We start from the raw sequence: 8,671 nt of genomic DNA on the forward strand, positions 1-8,671 counted from the left end.
ACCAATGTTCGTTTGACCAAACAACTGGACACCATAACCTAACCAAGTTGGCAAATGAAATTAACCATTAACAGCAAGACTAGTGGGTACAAAATCAATATACAAAAAAATTGTACCTATATATAATTGCAATGAACAATAAGACATTAAAATAAAAAGGCCATTTATAACATATGAACTAGTTAGGTCTAAATCTGAGAAAATATGTACTGAGAAAATATGTATCTGAGAAAACATGCACTGAAAACTCTAAAGCACTGGTGAGAGAAATTAAAGACCTAAGTAAATGGAGACGCATGAAGTGTTCAGGCATCAAAATATTCTATATCATTAAGATGTCAGTTATTCCCCAAATTAATCTATAGTTTCAATGCAATCCCAGTCAAACTCCAAACAGAATTTTGTGTAGAAATTGATAGGCTAACTCTAAAATTCATATGGAAACGCAAAGGACCTGGGATAACCAAAACAACCTTAAAAAGAACAAAATTGGAGGAATAACAACACTACCTCATTTCAAAATGTATTATAAAGCTACAATAATCAATACAGTGAATGGCATCAAGATAGATAAATATTTAATAAAATATAATTAATAAATATTAATTTAAACAGAACGGAATTGAGAGTCCAGAAACAAACCCATAAATAAATGCACAACTGATTTTCAGTAAATGTGGAAAGGCAATTCAGTGGAGCAAAGATAATCCTTTCAACAGATGATACCGGAAAAATTGGATAGTTGGATAGCCATATGCAAATAAACAAACAAAAAGAACTTCATTTCGGGACTTGGAGCTGTCCTGAATGTATGCAGGGATAGATGCAGGACGTTGTTTATCCTGCCGTAACCCACTGGATGGACCGGGGAGAGTGTGAACTACCTGTGGTCCACGCGGCGTGGCAGCGCTCCAGGGCGTACTCACCAAAGGCAATGAATGGGCCTCACTGATGAAAGGGGATGTTGATGGGGGGGGGGGGGGGTTGAGAGTGGAGTATATGGGAACCTCTTATGTTTTTTAGCATAACATTTTGTGTGATCTATTTATCTTTTTTAAAAATAATAAATTAAAAAACAGAACTTCAATCCCTACTTCACACCATAAACAAAACTTAACACAAAATGGATCATAGACCTAAATTGAAAACCTAAAACTGTAAAACTCCTAGAAGAAACAGAGAAGGGAGACTTTGTGACCTTAGGTTAGGCAAATATTTCTTAGATACATCACCAAAAGTAGCCTCCCTAAAAGAAAAAAAATGATAAATTAGATTATATCAAAATTAAGAACTCTGCTCTTTAAATGACACTGTTATTGGAATGAAAAGACAAGCCACAAAAACGGGAGAAAATATATGCAAATCATTCATCTGACAAAGGAAGTGCACCCAGGATATACAACAAACTCTCAAAACTCAGTAATAAGAAAACAAACAACCCAATTTAAAAATGAGCAAAAGATTTGAGCTGACACTTTACTGTCACATGGATGACAAATAGTCGCAGGAAATATGCTCAGCCTCACTAGTCATTAAAGAAATGCAAATCAAAGCCCGAGTACAGCGGAGGAACTGGCTCTTGCTCAGAGGTGGTTTCTGGCCCTGGTTTTCTGGGGGCTCCCGAGTTCTGCTTCTCTCTGAACTGCTGCCTGGTGAAGAGGAAGCCATAGTGTCCCAGTGACCAGGAAGACAAAACTTAATGCTGAAGTGAGATGAAGATCAGAGTGACAGGCGCACAGCAAGAGCTGAGGCCAAGAACAGTTCTTGGAGACACTGGTAACAAAGTCAGTGAACAGCCACGGGCCAAAATGCCTCTGAAAAAGGAAGCAAAACTTCAACTGTTGGAAAAGTTATAGCTAGAAAATGACCAAAACCTCTGGCAAAAGCACCTTTGCCTGTGCTGGAGCCAGAGCCAGAACCGGAGCCAGAACCAGAGCCGGAGCCCATTAAAGAAGAAAATCTTTCGCCTGAGCCAATTTGGGTGGAGACTCCCTCTCCAAGCCCGGCAGAGGCATCTGAATATGCCCCTGCAGAAGAATATCTGTCAGGCTTTCACCGATGTAATTCTGGCAGTAAGGGATATGGATGCAGAAGATGGAGCTGATCCAAAACTTTGTAGTGAGTATGTAAAAGATATCCATGCTTATGAGACACCTTGAGGAAGAGCAGGCAGTCAGACCAAAATACCTACTGGGTCAGGATGTCACTGGAAACATGAGAGCCATCCTCATTGACTGGCTAGTACAGGTTCAAATGAAATTCAGGCTGCTGCAGGAGTCCATGCATATGAGTGTTTCCATCATTGATCAGTTCATCCAGAAGAATTGGGTGCCCAAGAAGATATTGCAGCTGGTTGGTGTCACTGCCATGTTTACTGCAAGCAAATATGAAGAAATGTGTCCTCCAGAAATTGGTGACTTTGCCTTTGTGACTGACCATACGTACACCAAGCACCAGATCAGGCAGATGGCAAAGAAGTTTCAAAGAGCTTTAAACTTTGTCCTGGGTGGCCCTCTGCCCCTGCCCTTCCTTGGGAGAGCATCCAAGATTGGAGAGGGTGATGGTGAGCAAATACTTTGGCCAAATACCTGATGGAACTGACTCTGCTGGAATACGATATGGTGCACCTTCCTCCTTCTCAGACCACAGCAGGAGCTTTTTGTTTAGCACTGAAAATGATTCATAATGGTGAATGGACACCAACTTTACAGCATCACCTGTCCTACACTGAAGAATTCCTTCTTCCTGCTTTGCAACACCTGTCTAAGAATACAGTCATAGTGACTCATGGGCACATGACTATCAAGAACAAATATGAGGGAAGCGGACTTGGCCCAGTAAATAGGGTGTCTGCCTACCACATGGGAGGTCCGCAGTTCAAATCCCCAGGCCTCCTTGACCCGTGTGGAACTGGCCCTTGTGCAGTGCTGATGCATGCAAGGAGTGCCGTGCTATGCAGGGGTATCCCCCATGTAGGGGAGCCCCATGCACAAGGAGTGTGCCCCATAAGGAGAGCCACCCAGTGTGAAAGAAAGTTCAGCCTGCTCAAGAATGGCTCCTCACACATGGAGAGCTGACACAACAAGATGACACAACAAAAAGAAACACAGATTCCCATGCCGCTGACAACAGAAGCAGACAAAGAAGAACACACAGCGAGTAGACACAGAGAGCAGACAATGGGGGGGGCGTGGAGAGAAATAAATAAAAATAAATAAATCTTAAAAAAAAAAAAAGAACAAGTATGACACCTCTAAGCATGCTAAGATCAGCACTCTTACACAGCTGAATTCTGCAATAGTTCAAGATCTAACCAAGGCTGTGATAAAGGTGTAATTGTGAACTTGACTTGGTGTATTTAAATATTTGCAAATAAAAGTGACATTATGTGTTGTCTATATATATTATATGTTACATTTGCTTACTTCTAATAAAGTTTGTGGACTTTTTACTTTTTATATCTTAAAAAAGGAAATTCAGTTAAAATCTACAAGGAAATACTACTATGCACCCATTAGCATGGCTAAAATTAAAAAGTCTAACCCTACCAAATATTGGCAATGTCATGGAATTTCCCACCTGAAGCAGGCTAGTAAGATAGGGAGTCAATAGACGGATCTGGAACCTGGCAGGGAGTCCAGGTGGCCATCAATAACCCCCAAGACGACTGCTGGAAGACCCTCCCCAAGATTCTGCCACTCAGAACAAAGACTTCCTCTGGAAGCCAGGAGAAGCCCTGGATATTCCCCAAGAACTTTATCATTGGGTCCTCACTGGGGGATTGATGGGTGGGGTGATCAATCAAAACAGCAAACAGCTGGAACCCCTCCCCTGCCATTCGCAAAGGGGTGGAATAATTAATGGTTCAAAAACCAGACAGCCAGGCCTAAAAGCTCTCACTCTCTTGCCTCTGGCCCCAATGCTGGCTGCCTTCTCCGCCATTTGGATCACTATGCAACTAAACCTGGGGATTTATAATCTATAAAGGGAAATTGTAGCCTATAAATCAGACCACTTTATAACTTCCCAACCCCTTCCTCTCTAACTGGGACCCCTGGTCTGTTATTTTCTCACATTTCTCTTCCCTCCCTGCCTGAATAAATTACTGACCTAACTCACCCAACATGCTCTTGAAATTCATTTCTGCAGCACAGCCAAGAACCTAGATAAAAATTCGGTAACAACAGCTTGATTTTAGCACAGTAACACGTGTTGGACTTCTGACCTACAAGAATTATATGATATTAAAAGTGTGTTGTCGTAAGCTACTAAATTTGTGGTAATTTGTTATGGTAGCAATGGAAACTCTCATACACTGCTAGTGAGAATGCAAAATGGTACCACCATTTGGGGAAGAGTTTGGCAGTTTCTTAAAAAGTTAAACAGAGAAACAGATGTGGCTCAACCAATTGGGCTCCCATCTACCATATAGGAGGTCCAGGGTTTGATGCCCAGGGTCTCCTGGTGAGGGCAAGCTGGCCCCCATGGTGAACTGGCCCACACGGAGTGCCGGCCTATGCAGGAATGCAGCCCCGCGCGGGAGAGCTGCCCTACATGGGAATGCTGCCTCGCGCGGGAGCGCTGGCTGACATGGCGAGTTGGCACAGCAAGGTGACGCAACAAGAGACACAGAGGAGAGAAAATAAGAAGACAGCAGAACAGGGGAGCTAGGTGGTTCAAGAGAATGACCGCCTCTTTCCTACTCCGAAAGTTCCCAGGATTGCTTCTCAGAGCCACCTAATAAGAATACAAGCAGACACAGAAGAACACACAGCGAATGGAAACAGAGAGCAGACACTGGGGGAAATGGGGATGGGGGTGGGAGAGAAATAAATAAAATAAATCTTAAAAAAAAAAAAAAGTTAAACATACACTTACCATTTGACCCAGCCATTCCACTCCTAAGTACTTAAGAAAGGGAAAGAAAAAAACAACACATGCCCATGCAGAGACTTATACATGAAAGCTCATAGCAGCTTTATTTGTAACAGCCCCAAACTGGAAATAACTCGAAGTTCCATTAACAGGGGAACTGACAAGCAAGTTAAATTGTATCCACATATTGATATAGTATATCCAAATATTGAAATACTACTCAGCAATAAAAGCAATGAACTACTGATACAGCAATGTGGACAGATCTCCAAATTATATGCTGACTGAAAGAAGCCAGACAATAAAGGGAATTTATTATATGATTCTGTACAGGTGAAATACCAAAAAATGGAAACTAATATATTGAGATAGCACATCAGAGGGAATGGCAAGGGAGATGGGAGGAATTACAAAGAGGTACAAGGAAACTTAGATAGATTCATATCTTGATTGCAGTGGGGTTTCACAGGTGTATACAGATGTCAAACCGATTCAAATTGTGCACTTTGAACATGTGCAGTTATTGTATTCAATTTCGCCTCTTTAGGCTGTTTCAGAGCGTTTTGGCCATGCTAAGTGCCCCCCGTGGCTCCGTATGATAATGTCTCCTCAAAGCTCAGACCACACTTACCATGACCTGGCCTCAGCAACTTACCCTTCCCATCCAGACCTCTCCTGCCCTGATTCTTATCCATACAAAGCTTTCAGCCTGACCTTGTGGCACTTCCTCTGGCTTCCTCTGCTTCGGGCTTCACTCACTTGCAGGGGATTTCCCTGGCACCGCACCTTGCCATCTGGTTTGGGCCCTGTTTCAAGGTTCAAGCCCAAAGTCCTGCCACAGCCAGAGGCCTCCCCCACCACCTCACGGCAGCTGCCCCGGGGGTGCTTCCTGATCTCCTGGGCCCTGGGCCCTGCTTCTCTTGTCTGAGCCAAATTTCCTGGCCTTAGCCCACTCCCTGCCAATGGACCTGGGGAGCCCGCAGGTCCAGTCCACCAGCCAGGTTCTTGGCCGAAGGCAGTCCAGGGATCACTGCCTTGATTAGCCATGCAGAACGCATTTCTCTTTCCTGAATATAAGAGGTCTTCCTTTTGCTTCCAACCATTCCCTGACTCCCTTTGCTGTTTTTCTTTCCACGGGAATCTCCAAAGCAGGGATAGCTTTGAATAGATTTGATCTCATCTCGCAAGCCAGACTCTGACCCATTGGTAGTGGGTGCTTGGAGCACTGCGTTGAGAAGTGGGGTAGCAGAATAACGTCCCCGAAGATGTCCACGTCCTATTCTTCGGAGCCTGTGAACATGTCACCTTTCATGGCAAAAGGGGCTTTGCAGATGGATTAAGGTTGTGGACCTTGAGATGGGGAGAGCATTGTGGATTAACCCAGAAGGGCCCCATCTTCTTCACATGAGTCTGTAAAAGCAGAGAACCTTTCCTGGCTATGATCAGAGGGAGATGGCAGTGTGGGGAGCTGCTGACGCCCTGTCGCCAGCTCTGAGAGGTAGGGGCAGTGTGCAGAGACTGAAGAGCAGCCTCTAGAAGTAGGAAAAGGCAAGGAAAATGACATTTTCCCTGAATCTCCAGAAAGGACTGAAACTCTGCTGATACATTTATTTTAGCCTGTTGAGAGCCATGTTGGTTTGTACTTATTTGTTAGAGCAGCAGTAGGAAACTAATACCAGCTGGAAATAATGTCATGATGGCTGAATAAAGTCTACCACAGATATCGGGGGGAAAGAGGCATGTGGGCTGCGTGTCCGCCCTCTGGACTCCTATGCTTGGCCCTTTATAACCCTTCCCTCATTCACCTTCACACCAGTCCTATCATGGGGCAAATATCTCTTTCCCCTTTCCGAAATGGGGATCAGAGGATCAGAGAAATAAAATCCTTGCCTAAGAACTTAACACCAAATGCTTTTTTTCCCTGATTCCTCCCTACTTGTGAAAAAAACCCAGAGCCCCAAGAAAAGCGAGGTGAAGGAGGTTTCAAGTGTTGATGGAAAACAAGAATAAATACAGATCAAGAGCCTTTGTCTTGGAACAATTTCTCTTGCCCTGGAAGTGATGCACGTAGCCTTATTAGAACAGCTGGAGCTCCTAGAAGTGTCTTGGGAGTGGGGAAGGAATAATATATTTCTAAAATTTGGTAATTATCATGAGAACTCCTTGCTCCTTGTTTACGCTTCAGCACAGAGGAGCGCCACTTATTTTCTCTCAGCACGAGGTGTGTGACGCATCCTCGCAGCTACCTCGCTGGGCTGCTGGCCCCCTCTGGGAGGGGGGGCTTGTTTATGCCTCCACTAAAGCCCCAGCCCAGCCTCACGTCCCTCCTGCCCTCACTCCCTCTTCCTTCCCGCCCTTACTCCTTCTTCCAAGAATGCTTCAAGCAGCCCTGCTTTGGACAGCCCTGCTGGATTCCCTCCATTGTAGTAAAGTTGCAACATTGGGTGTTGGGGGAGGGGAGGGAGCAAGACCCCAGAGAGCCATCAAAACAAGAGCTGCGGGGCCAGGCCAGGTCATGGGAGTTTGCCATTTCCCCAATTTTCTTTAGAAGAAAGTGAATGAGTTGGGGTGTTGGGGAGGCTGAAGGGAAAGGCTGAGAGCCTGCCTTCAAAAGTGAGTAATTCCATAGCTTTAGGCAGGTGACGTAACCTCTCTGAGTCTTAATTTCTTCACCCATAATATGAGAGTAATAATTGCCTCCTCCCAAGGAGGTAACAATGGCTGTCATTTATTGAGCACATACTCTGATCCAGACGCTGCACTTGAGGTTTTACCTGCAAGCCTCATTTATTCCAATGGCCTTGTGAGGGACACACTGCTATTGCCCCACTTCACAGCTGAGGACACAGAGGATCACAGGGAATTCGTGCCTTGCCTAAAGCTGCATAGCCAGTAAAGGAAACTAGCCAAGGCACTTGACTCTAGCCTCGGAGCTCTCAACCGCTGTGATCAAGCACGGAGCACAGCGCCTTGCACAGAAAGTGTGCAAAACAGATGTCTGCTAGAATTATACTAGTGTTATTACCGGTTTTACTATTAGTATTTAGTATTAGGTGGAAACTGAGGTCCCCTTGGCTAGCCCTCCTTTTATTACCTGTTTATTGTAAAAGAAAGCCTAGTTATAGAAAACCACACAAAACTGCCGTATGGCTTGATGAGTATTATAAATGAATTCCCTTGCAGCCACCACCAGGTCACGAAATAGAACTTGCCCAGCCACCCCAGAAGCCCATCCGTAGGCCTCATCCAATCACAGACTCCCTACCCCCTCCTCACTCCCCCACCCCTGCACACCAAAAGTGGCCATGAGCCTGCCTCTCACGGAAGTAACTTCCTTGGATCTCTTCTGAGTTTTAACATCCAGTGCGCCTCCCTACGCAATATGGTTTAGCTTTGTGCATGTTATTTACCATATATTTTTTAGCATGTTTAATCTACAGATTTCCTCCCCCCACCCACCCTCTGCTTTCTTTTTTCTTACAATTTGTCTGACTTGCCTTCTAAGATTTCCTGATTCTCCTCAACCCCCTCCCAACTTTTAACTGGACCTTCTTTTTCTCTGTCTCTATTGTCTGTTTCCTACTCAGTTTTGATTGCACTCCGAGCAGTTTCTCCCATTTTCTGCAGTGAAGTCTTGGGTGTCAGTTTGGGGAGGTCCCCAGGGCCAGGCTGCTCCAGGCCCTCTGCTCTTAGCCTGGAGCCCTGACGTGCCCTGCTCTTGGCTTGAGCGAAACCCTTCCCATCTCCAGCTGCCACCCTCGCACCCATTCAGTGTGTCTCCCAGTAAGTGCCTTTG

The 8,671-nt window shown here is 44.9% G+C and overlaps 1 pseudogene; it reads left to right on the plus strand.

Moving 5' to 3' along the window:
• Nucleotides 1–1,712: 1,712 nt before the first annotated feature.
• LOC101440793 (G2/mitotic-specific cyclin-B1-like) lies at nt 1,713–3,336 on the plus strand (annotated as a pseudogene).
• The last annotated feature ends 5,335 nt before the right edge of the window (nt 3,337–8,671 follow it).

The sequence above is a fragment of the Dasypus novemcinctus genome, chromosome 2 (genome assembly GCF_030445035.2).
Source record: "Dasypus novemcinctus isolate mDasNov1 chromosome 2, mDasNov1.1.hap2, whole genome shotgun sequence".
Lineage (NCBI taxonomy): Eukaryota > Metazoa > Chordata > Mammalia > Cingulata > Dasypodidae > Dasypus > Dasypus novemcinctus.